We start from the raw sequence: 11,908 nt of genomic DNA, 5'->3' as shown, positions 1-11,908 counted from the left end.
CATGCCCTGCTTATGTGCACTGCCACGCAAACTGATGCACCACACCCTTCTGACACGCCATGTCCTGTTTGTTCATCTGGTTTGCGGCACTCATGGTCTTGGTGCTCCCTGAAGATCTGCTCTTGTATGACGAGGGTTGGCTGCTTTCACTCCTGTCCCCGCCCACGTCGAGTCAAGAGACATCACACCTCCAAAGTCCTCTCCTTCCCGCTGTTGGGTGCACCGTTCCCTTCATGGTTTCAGCATTTTTTGCCTCATCAGCAAGGGTGCGCCAACGTGCTCCTGGTCCAGAGCACTTCGCCTCGGTGGCTTCACCAAAATGCCTGTAGAACAAAGCAAACTGCTTCAAGTTCAATGAATCAAGTCTATAGTCTTGCTGAGTTTAGGGAGACGGTGTGTGTGTTACCCGTGGACCTCCAGAGAAGCCACAGGCATGGTGATCAGATGGTTGTGAATGTGAGTTGACGTTAATACGCTTGGACTTTCATCTTAAGTGCTGCTGCTTCTCTTGAATACAGTAGCTCTGCATCTTTGGGGTTAATTTTCGTGCCTATCCTCATAGCAGGGGTTAACTCTCACTTCCATGACTGATAGTCACAAGCTGGGGGCAGGATATGGGTGCCTTTAGTGTGGGTGATGGGCGCTGACCGGCTGCAGGTTGACTCTACAGAGAACCTATTGCTTGCAGCCAGTTCTGTGGAAAACAGGAGTGGTGCCTTGTGCTGGAGATATAGGGCTGTTCTCCGAAAGCAAAGAAATCCATGATGAGGAGCAGCTACATCAAAGAGCTCCACAGTCTGGCTGGTGGGAGCTGTGGTTGCCTGTGGTGGGCAACTGCCCAGGCTGCTTTTCCTTGTCCAGGCTGGGCAGGATGAAGCCAGCAGTTGTGTTGGCAGCCAGAGAAAGGTCTGTCCTGAGTCCTCTCTGACTTTCCTGTTTCCAGCTGGGTAGATGTTTCCAAACACCATCTAACAGCTGGTATCTGCAGGGACTTGCAGGGCTGTTAGTGCTCTAATTCTGCCTTTCTCCCTTGCCTGCGGGGAGGTAACACAGGGTGTCCTGCCGGGACCCTCGGCCGCCCGGGGGCCAGTCCTGCTCTTTCTCGCTGGTTGGAGGCGAAGGCTCCTCGTGGGTTCCTGTGGGAGCAGGGGTCTGCAGCGCTATCCCCAGTGGGGAAGCCCCAAATTGGGCCCTCGGTGCTGTGCAGAACCTGGCAAGGGGAAAGGGACAGAAAAACAGACCTTGGCTCTTCTCCCTCCGCAGCCGGAGCGGCTGAGGGGCTGCCAAGGGCTGTGTGGCAGGGAGAAGAAAGGCAGCCTTCATGGGAGCCGCGTGGCTCCAAGCTGCTGGGCTGGAAGCCAGGCACGTCAGCACCTGATCGGCCAGCTCGAGGAAGCACTCCTCCTCGCTCCTCACCTTCTCCAGCTGAGCCCACGGCTTCTCCAAATGAGCTGTTCTTAGGGGGGTTCCAGGGTAGCCAGGTCTTATGCCACTGCCCTGCCTTTTCTGGGCTGGTCTCTTGGCCTGTGTGGGTCATTGCTTGGCATCAGCGTGCTGGGGGTTCTTTCCCCAGGAGCTCCTGCTCCTCTGCCCTGGACTGTGCTGCTTGCAGCTACCTGGGATCCCTCCTGCCTCCCTGTGTCCCCCAGCCTCTGTCAGGATGGGGGCAGCCCTGGGGGACCCGGATCAGTCTCTTGCCCAGCTGTGCAGACACTGCAAACAAGCAGCCTCCAGTCCTGCGCTGGCCGAGCTGAGGCTGCGTGGATGGTTCCCAGCAAGAGGTGCAGGGCCGGGCCATGGGGCAATTCCTGGAGGCTGGGCTGTCTTTGCCTCCCACAGCTCATTCCCATCCCTCCTCTGGGCAGGCCGAGACACCTCAGTCCTTCTTACAGGAGCTGCTGGACAGAAGAGCCCTTGTGTGGCCCTTTTGGAGTGGTGCCTGGTACCTGCTGGGGGAGACTTTTCCCTCTCCCAGTGCAGGATGCCTGGCCCTGCCTGGTGCCCAGACGTGTTTCAGTCTTGCCCCTTTCCCAGCGCAACCTGTCCTGCAACCCTTGAAGAGGCAGGTGAGATTGTTCAGATCTCAGCTCCCTGAGGACAACTCTGTGCAGGCTCTTGGGAGCTGGCGAGGGTCCCGGTGCAGGGAGAGGTGAGACAGATTTGTGTCTGGAGCGTGTTCCTCTGGGAGGTGCTGCCCAGGCAGTGTGGCCTTGGCCCAGGAGGTTCAGCTGTGGTGGTGGCACTGCCTTGCTGGCCTGAGCTGTGACCAAAGCTCAGCATGGGCTGGAGAGGGTTCGGTGGCACTTCAGGTTGGTGGTCAGGATGCTTGTGACATCCTGGAGACAGCAGGCAGGCTGGGGGGAAATCAGTGTGGGTTGGGGGTGGGCGATTCCGCTTGGATAACACAGGAAAAAATTTTTCACGGAAAGGGTCATTGGGTGCTGGCAGAGGCTGCCCAGGGAGGTGGTGGAGTCACCTTCCCTGGAGGTGTTTAAGGGATGATGGGTGTGTGAGGTGCTGAGGGACATGGTTTAGGGAGTGTTAGGAATGGTTGGACTCGATGATCCAGTGGGTCCTTTCCAACCTGGTGATGCTATGATTCTATGATTCACTGCACCGGGGGGCATCCGGGTGAGGGGGCAGGGCGTGTGCCTTAGAGCAGGGACCAGCTGCTGCCTGTGCACTGGGTGCACGTGGGGGTCTGGCAGCAGCTGGCCAGCAGTGGTGATGGTGGCGTTGGCCACAGTGGGCCCTTGGGCTGGGATCCAGAGTTCGCTTTGGGGATTGCCAGGGCACGGCAATAGCTGGTGGCGAGCAGAGGAGCTGGTGCTGCCCCGGACGCTGGCAGGAATGAGCCATTTCATCTGCTTAACGGAGATGTAGCTCAACCACCATCAGCCCACTCCCGGGATATTTTTAGGCCTGGCTGTGCCGATGAGGGAGAGATGACAGCCTTGCTCTGCATCCGGATCATGAGATGCTTTTCCCAGCTCCAGCTGCCTACTGCGATAGGAGGAGCGTGGGCCTCCAGCAAGGCTGCTCAGGGCTGTGGCGTTAGGGGTCCGGAGCCACAGCCATCCCTGCAGGAAAGACAGCACTGCCCGTGTGCTGTGGCTGGGGGCTGCTGGGGGCAGCTGACGGTGCAGCATTCCTCCATCCTTCTCCTCTTGAGAGAGCAGGTTAAAGACTACCCCAGATCTCACAGGCTGTTGAGCTTGCAGGTGTGTCCTGGCTTGTGAAGGGAAAGGAGAGAGGTGTCTGAGCAGATGATGGAGTCTTTGGGACTGAAACATGGGCAGTGACACACTTGCATACTGTCACTTGTTGTTGCAGGAATGGAGAGCCCCTTTAGATGAGGAGCTTTTTGTTTCCATGGGGCCTGATGCTCAGGAAAGTGTTACAAAGAAAGGGATCGAACCCTCCCTTTTTGGGCAGACCCGTGGGTAGGGACAGGGCTGGCAGAGAGAGTGATGAGGGTCAGAGGTGACTCTGGGGTCGGACGCTGGAGGGCAGGAGGCTGTCCCCCTTGGTCAGGCTTGTCTCCAGCTGATCTCCCAGCACTGCTGGTGATACCTCTCATGAATCAGGTGCCTGATGCTCTGGGCAAACACAGTGACACATTGTCACCTCCCAGCAGCAGTGCCAAGCCGTGGCTGTGTCCTGAGTGCTGGTGGAGGGGGGAAGAGTCCAATGAGCCCCGCAATGCCAGGGTCTGTGGCTGGGTTGGAATGGAGCTGGGCTGGGGCCGGCTGCTCTGCCCACCTTCACACCAGGGTTCACACATCGACACAGATGGGTTGTAAGTGCTGGACTCCCAACACAGAACCCATCTGGGTAGCTGCACAAACCAGCGGTGCTGGTGTGTCCCATCCACTAGGAACCAGTCCATCAGGGTACTAACATTGGTACTAACACCTTGCTGTGGTGAGCTCCTCCTGCCCTTGTGCTGGAAGGACTGGTCCTGCTGCAGGTGTGAACCTCCCTCAACTGGCTGCTGAGCCCTGGAAAGCTCCAGCCCTGAGCAGCCTCCTCCGCCGGCCCCTGTGGACCTGCCAGCCTCTCTCAGCATAGCGGTGGTTCAGGTGTAGAGCTATGGACTCCCTCTACGGTGGCCCAGGGAGCTGGTTCCTAGGGGAGGCAGGGTGAGGAAGCTTTGCTGGAGTGGCTGAGTTCTGTCCCTGCCTTCTTGTGGCTGCGCTGGGGGAGCTGCAGATGCTGCCCAACTGCAGCGTGTGGGGAAGAGACCTAGAGCAACAAAGCTGGTCAAGAGTCTGGAGCACAAGTCTTGTGAGGAGCAGCTGAAGGGAGACCTCATCGCTCTTTACGACTACCTAAAAGGAGGTTGTAGAAAGGCAGGTGCTGGTCTCTTCTCCCAAGTTAGCAAGTGATAGGATGAGGGGAAATGGCCTCAGGTTATGCCAGGGGAAGTTTAGATTGGATGTTAGGAAAACTTTCTTTACTAAAAGAGTCATGAAATGTTGGAATGGACTGCCCAGGGAAGTGGTGGAGTCTCCTTCCCTGCAGGCATTCAAAAAATATGTAGGTGTGGCACTTTGAGACATGGATTAGTAGGCACAGTGGTGTTGGGCTGACAATTGGACAGGATGATCTTAGAGATCTTTTGCAACCTTAATGATTATATGTCTTGGTAGCCTGGCTGTTCCCCCGTGGCTGCTGGGATGGGCAGAGTCCCCTGTGGCTGGTAGCTCTGCACACCTGCTGTTCAGGACCCTTTTTGCTACAAGCAGATCCAGTGCCTCCGCAGTCCTGTTCTTACTCTTACTTGCTACTATGGGATTGTGTGAATGCTGGTGATGGACCTGGAGAGGTTTGCTGTGCTGCAGCAGCATCCGCTCTGTATCCCCTGCCTGTGGCTGGTAGTTGCCTTCTGATGGCTGCTGTTAGCCCATGTCCTGCCAGCAAACATACCACCCAGAGGCACTTCCCCTGGTTACGCTAACTCCTTGTTACGCAAAGCAGTTGCAAGTTGCTCCACATGCTGAATCTCCAAACCACAATGTTCTCATGCCCCACACCAGAGCACAAAAATGGGGCCACATCCTGCAGTGTGGTTGCAAACCCACGCGCTCAGCCCCTGCACCCTCCCACGTTGGCCTCCCCTTCCTTCCTTTCTTAAGAGAGAGCAGATAAGCCACAGCACCAAGGAGCAGGGCAAGAACTGGGACATGGTGGGGCTACCTCAGCTGGGCGCCTGCCAGCCCAGCGCCCCATGCCAAGCAACCATTCCCATGCCCCATGAGTGAAGCATCGGCAACTCGGGCATCTCCTTCCTGGGGATTCCAGGATCTGTGAAAGGTCAGAGTTGTCTGCCCTTTCCTCCCATTGCCTCTCCTTGACCCCACCCTATCTCCCTCACACCTCCTTGGTCCCTTTCCTAAGCATCACGCAGGTCTTGGGTGAGCAGGTGATGGGATGCTGCAAAGAGCATCTTTGCTCTGGGGACACGGCCTGGCACCCTGGAAGGTTTTGATGTCACTTGGGGTGTCGTAGAGGGTTTCAAGTTGGGTCACTCTCCCACACCTGGTGGCTCTGCATAAGAGACATGCCCTGAGAGCTGCTTACGGCAGCAGCAGAGCTGACTGCCCCGCAGTACGGTCCTACACAGGTTGTGTTGCAAAATTGATGATTTTTGTAACAAATCATGCAAGAAATGGGGCCAGCAAAGGTGGTGTGAAATAATTTATTCCAAAGACATGGGCTCATACCTGGGCTATGGCACAGCCTGCCCCAACCTGGCAAAAAAAAGGGCACATGGCCATGACTTGTGTCTGAAATCGTGACAAATGACATCATGACATTTCAAACAGGGCACAACTCAGCTGCTGTGGGAATGCAGCTCACGTGGGACCAGCACAGGCTGGCAGCGATTTCCTTGGAGCACGTAGGGAAGAGATCTGAAGGGCATAAATAGGGGAGAGCTGTAAACCTGAAGTGGGGACTGAACCAGCAGAAACGTGGGCTCCAGCACTTATGCTGTGGGTTTTGACACCAGCTTGCTTGGGCATGAGTGGGAGAGACCAGCGTGAGCAACAGAGCTGTTTGCTGTGTTGTGTGGAGAGCACTGGTGCATTACTCAGGCTCAGAGGCTTTAGTTCACCAGGCATTAGGGAGCAGTGGAGATAAGATGGGGTTCAGGTTGAAAACTCTGACGAGAAGCCTGTGGCTGTGTGGCTCCATCACCACAAGGGGCCAGCTGAAGGCGCCCAAGGTCTTGCTTGCTCCAGTGCAATTAATTACCAAAGCTCCAGGCTGGAAATGTGGCATTCCCAGGGTAAAGGGCTGGTGATGTGCACTGCTGCGGGCACGCAGCCTGCCTGCACTTGGGAGCAGTGTAATGCCAGGAGCCAGGTCAGGCTGTGCCATGCCTGGTTTCAGAAAACCGCGTGCATGAGCTGGAAGAGTGAGTCAACAGGAGGATCCTCAAGCTGAGCCCCTCTGCATTGTCCCCACTGCCTTCTTCATCATGCAGGAATCACTCCTGGCCTCCTCTTCGTTGTTGGAGCTGTTTGGACAGGAGACGAGCTTCCCCACATGCATCTGGGAAGGAGGGATGAACACAGGGTTGCATAGGGATCAGTGTGAAACAGCAAGAATGACCACGTGGCAGCAAAGCTACCACTATAAAAACATTAAATTAAATCTCGAGACCATCTATTCTTATTTGCAAGCTGCTGCATGCTGAGGATGGCCACCCCTGCAGCCTTCAGCGACTGTGCTGCAAAGAAATGTACTTGATTTCAGGCTTGAGTTTTCCCATCTTCAGCTCCACACCTTCAGACCCTGCGCTTCTCTCTGCCAGGCTGACACACTGCCCACAGCAGTGCTCTGTTCCCCTGTCAGCGAGGAGACCTTCTCCTGGGACAGTGGAGCAGCCTGCACTCCTCTCATCTTGCACAGTTTTATTTGCTGCTTTTCCGAGCCCCGGCTCCTTTTTCGCAGTGGTGGTTCTGCTCCTCAGGGTTTCAGTGTCTGTTTTGAAGTCTGGAGAGCTGGACCAGGCATCAAGTTGGCTTTGCTGGAGCTGTAGAGAGGCACGAGCACTGCCGTGCATCTGCTTGGAAATCCTCTCCGCACGCCTCTGGCTCACAGCTCTCGGAGCCAAAGTGCTGTGCTGCAAGCTCATAGCAGCACTTGTGTGCAGGGGCAGCTCTCTCTTTCCTGACTTTTTTCCCTTAATTCTCCCCACTTCCTGCTTTCCAGGAGCTCCTCCACCCTGCGGTACAGTTTGTCCCCTCCATTCCCAAGAACTCTCCTTTGCAGCTTGTTACTGTGCCCTGGGTTATGATAGTTTTATCAGGTTGTTCGGCTCACACTGTAGCAGCAAACAAAAAAACTGTTCAGTATTTTATCAGCCACAATTGTAAGCCTTCACCTTGACCTCTAGATGATTGATTTTAAAAACTATTAAATGACACCAGGCCAGGAAAGGGTCACCTGAGGTCTTGGGTATGCTCCCTGTTGTTGATGTTTCCCCATTAAGACTTGACTCACTGACAGATCTCAAAACGTAGCTGTTAATGCACGTAGTTAATCTATCGTGAGCTTTACTAATTCTTTATAGTACATATTTTTAATTAAAATCCTCTGTCATCATTGATGGCAGTGGAAAAGCTGAAGTGTGATGTATAAATGCATCTGCTCTTATCAGTCTGACCCTTCTTTTTGCCAGGGGAGGGATTTCCATGCAAGGTCTAAGCTGCATAACCCAGCACTCGGGATGCCTTTAGCTGTGCTCTCACCTCCCCACTGGCAGTCTGGCTCTGTTGTTTCTCTACACGTTGCTTTGGCTCTTTGAATTACGCTGGCTGCCTGCTAGCCAAGTATTTGTTAAAGATTAACACGAGTTCAGGAGAACCCATTATTATGTTATCAAAACCTTGTTTGCCCATCACCTGGGCTCGTGGCTTGAACGTGGCTGGTCTGGGGAGCTGCAATCTCTCTTTGTGCCAAATTCCCTCCCCTCCACAACAGCACGTGAGATGGGGTCAGTCCTGCCGTGCCTGTTGGAGAGGAGGCAGTGGCTGGATGGTACCTGCCTGCCTCTTTCGGATGTTTTCATGGCACAAAAGGGGATGGGACAATGCCTAAGGGGAGGGCTTGGGGTGACCCCATTGGGATTCATGGCCATCACAGCTCTGACCATCTCTGAAATTCAGGTTTATTCAGCAATCGCCTCAGGAACTTGAGGGCAGCAATCCAGTTGTGTGTTCCTGGCTCAGGAGAGGCAGCGTGGGCACAACCGGAGCTGGGCTTCTTCCAAGTTCCTGCAGCACCAGCACAAGGCAGTGCTCTGTGATAGCTGACGGTGACACGTGGATGGGGAAAGATTCCCAATTTCCTTCCCAGGTCTCAGGTAGGCTTCACTGAAGGGGCTGCTGGGGAGAGAGAAACCCCTTTGAAACGCTGACGTACACAGACTGTTTGAGCCGGTTTCTTTAAGAGGCAGAATTAAAGGTGGAAACTCCACCCATGTTATTACTTTTGAGAGGTGGTTTCACGGTGCGCAGCCCAGTCACTAAGCAGCGCATCAGATTCCTCAGTGACTGCTGTCACGGATAGTAGGTTGGGTAAAACATCAAGAGGCATCGCGATATGTGTCCCCGACATCACACGCAAACCTGCTGGATGCCAGCAGGCTCCTCTTGGTTCAGTGCTCTCCTCTACCTACTGAGAGCTGGGACATCTGGTCCTGGAGACCTCATTGGGGCTTAGCAAGCCTCGCTTGCCAGAGTCAGCTCCCTAATCCCCCCAAACGTGGCCTCTCTCTCCCCTGCGTGGGGGATGGATGGATGGATGGATGGATGGATGGATGGATGGGCAATGAGTCCTGGCTGCCTGAGCAAAGGAACCACCAGCCAGAGGGAAATCCCACTGAGCTCTGCCTGCAGATGGTCTCTTGGCCACCCGAGGATCTGCAGGCATTGCACCCTGCAGTGCGGTCTCTGTGGGTGCAGTCTAGGATGCTGCTGGAGAAGCAGCCGTGACATCTGTGATCTAGGAACCGGGAACGAGCGAGGGAGGTGTGCAGGAGATGTGTGATGTCCTCCACCACTCACCTCCATGTGTCAGTGTCCTAGATGTTCAGCTGAGACATGCTGGCCAGCCCGGGTTGCTCTAACCCACCAAGAGCAGTGGATCTGGGAAAGATCTGGGGCAACCCTGCCTGGATGGTTACTATGATGCTACGGCAGAAAGCACCAACACAGTCATTTGAGGCAGAGAATAGAAAAAGACAGATTTAATCTGTGTGTCAAAGCATTAGAGGGGCTCCTTGTGGGATTCTACATCTTGAAAAGGATTCAGGAAAATCAGAGAGGCTGTGTAGAGCAGAAATGCAAAAAGTGGCTTGAGGGTGGGAGGAAAAGCCTGGCAGTCAGAGAATTAAGCAACTCAGTATATTTAGCTTATCAGATGAAGATGGATGAGAGGGGGTTTGCTTCCAGCATATGTGTAGTGTCACAAAGAGAAAATGCCAGGCTCTGAAAAGCACTTTAATCAAGCAGAAGACAGAAAAAACTGGGATATCTGCAAGCCGATGGCAGACGCAGGGATGTGGGATGCTCTTCTGAACGTGAGGGTGAGGGACTCCTGAAACAGACCCAGAAAAGTGGGAGTCTCCAACACTTGCCTTCAAATCAAGCCTATCTCCATCCCTGGAAAATATACGTGCAGCAAACATAGCGTATTGAAATTAACACAAGGAGATGAACTGCTGGGTGGCGTGCTGGCCAGCTGCTCGCGCTCATACAGCCGCGTGTCAGGCAGATCCATCGGGTCGCTTCAGCTGAGGAAGACCCTGGGAAACATGGTCTGGTGAGGCAGCACACGTGGTGAGCTGGTCAGACAGGCTCTGGGTGTTTACCTGCACCCATAGCGGTAAGTGTGACTCTTTGCTCTTGAAAACGTCGAGAGGGTGGCAGAATTTTTCAGCCAAGTTTGTCTGTTTTAGCTTGTTTCGTGTGGGACTGCTGACGGTGTTTGTTTAACATTTCTGTTCTTAGAATAGCCAGAGCACCAGAAATGTGAAGTGCCAGCCACAGGCTGATAGCACTCAGGGCCTGTGTTTATGAATAATATGTAATGAGTGTGTGCGATGAAACAAGTTTGGCCAGAGAGATAAAGATTAAATACGAGTGTTTTACAGCCCAGATTGCATTCCCTGAGCCTGTGCATCAACTGAGGTAATCTCTATCCAGCCTTTACTGGAAAGAGATCTTTGCTGTGGTGTTTAGTGGTATTTAATTAATAATAAAGTACTACATTAATTAGTATTAGGTCTGATTTGATGACATGCAATTTGGGGGGAAAGATTACAGTGTGAGTAAGAGAATGAGAATTTTTATAGAGCAGAGAGGCAAAATGAGATGAGCAGTCTCACTACCAAGAGAGCCTGGAGGCTGACGTGTTTGTGTTTGGCAACCAGGGCAGACACTTACTGCATAATTTTATTTACTGATTGCAAAATCACCTATAGCCATGATTTACCTTCACATGTCACCCCATATAATGCACGGCTCAGCCACCATGAATGATAAAAGCAAGCAGGCATCATTTCAGTGGAAACGCCCTGTGCTGAGGTTCGCTTGCAGAGTAATTTTGGCATACCCCAGCTGGGCTCCTTCCAGAGGAAGAGAAGGAGGAAGCTTTGCTCATGGCCACCCCCACGTGCTCAAGCCCCACAGGGGACACGAGCAGCTGAACCAGTGCCTGGCCCTTTGCACAGCTTTGACCCATGTACACAACCCTGCTAAAGGCGCTGGGTTGTGCCTAGTGTCACATGAATGTCCCAAAGCAGCATGTAGGGTTGATACAGGGACGTGGGGTGTGGGACCCCTCACTGCCCGCTCCAGGTAGCGAGCAGTCCTGACTGTCCTGCGTTACCCGCTAACGCAACCACAGCCATACTCTCTTGCCAGAGAACTTACTTTTTTCCCCAGCTCGTGGCAAGCATTGCTGCAGGAACTGCTCTGCACACTCATGGGCAGCCACAGGCTCAGTGGGTTGGCTGCAAGGATGGGCTGCACGCAGCTCTTGCCCTTTCATTTGGTCAGTTTGGCTTTGAAAAGCTCCAGAGCATTCTGGAAAGCGGCATAGCAATATGATAGGATTTAATCAGACTTAATTATTCCCCTGCTGTTGATCTCCTAGCAACATCCAGCTTGACATCTGCCTGCAAATGAAACGTGTAAGCTAAGTAGCAACATGTTCAGACTGAAGCCCTGCTACTTGAACCAAATCATTCCGCTATTCATTGCCTTAATTCATCTCGTGGCCGTTAGACAGCTGCTGGGAGCTGGTACCTGATTTCCATAGATGCATGACACTCGCTTCCTGAGGTTTTTTCCAGCCTGGCAAGAAGCATGACTTCATCCTGGGCTCTTTCCAGCACACTGACACCTGATAACAGAGCATAGAGTTTCCTGAGTGACAAACACAGGCTCAGGAGCAAGCCCCAACCTTGTCGTTATCTGGCTTCGTGATGTAGGTCCCAGCTTATCTCATCATGGAAATCAAATCACCCGCTGTGCCTGTGGATCGCAGGGTTTAAACTCTGGGCACACAAGTGGTAGAGTCGGGGTGGTTTACGTGGGGTTTGAGGAGGGTCAGAGATGTGCATCACAGACAGCTCTGTGTTGCCAGGGCATGAGGCAGCTGAGGCAGGGAGAAGAGCTCTGGATTCACGTGCCCAGAGGGATAAGGAGGCGAAGAGAGGAGCAGGCATAAAGTGTAAAGCAGATGTGACACGATGCAGGAGCTGGTGGGGTTATCAGAGGAAATGAGCCCAGCGGCAGAGCGAGGGCCAGCGCAGAAGGCTTGCCCAACCCTGCCCCGGCCACCAGCTCACTGAGAAGCTGGAGGGAAAGGAGGCGTCTTGGCTGGGCAAGAG

The 11,908-nt window shown here is 53.8% G+C and overlaps 1 protein-coding gene across 5 annotated transcripts in view; it reads left to right on the top strand.

The window, feature by feature from the left end:
• The first annotated feature begins 246 nt into the window (after nt 1-246).
• Nucleotides 247-11,908, top strand: part of ST3GAL3 (ST3 beta-galactoside alpha-2,3-sialyltransferase 3) — a 210,938-nt gene continuing 199,276 nt past the window's right edge. The window contains exon 1 of one of the 5 annotated variants that reach the window (XM_054073724.1): nt 247-456. The gene's annotated coding sequence lies outside the window, so the exon portion shown is untranslated. Of the gene's footprint in view, nt 457-9,539; nt 9,898-11,908 lie in introns of those variants that run through there. The other 4 variants (XM_054073727.1, XM_054073722.1, XM_054073726.1 and 1 more) reach the window with 4 other exon arrangements.

This window comes from Cuculus canorus, chromosome 8, assembly GCF_017976375.1.
Source record: "Cuculus canorus isolate bCucCan1 chromosome 8, bCucCan1.pri, whole genome shotgun sequence".
In the NCBI taxonomy this organism is placed as follows: Eukaryota; Metazoa; Chordata; class Aves; order Cuculiformes; family Cuculidae; genus Cuculus; species Cuculus canorus.
Note: the sequence above shows the minus strand (reverse complement) of the source record. Positions and strands in the feature narration are given on the sequence as shown.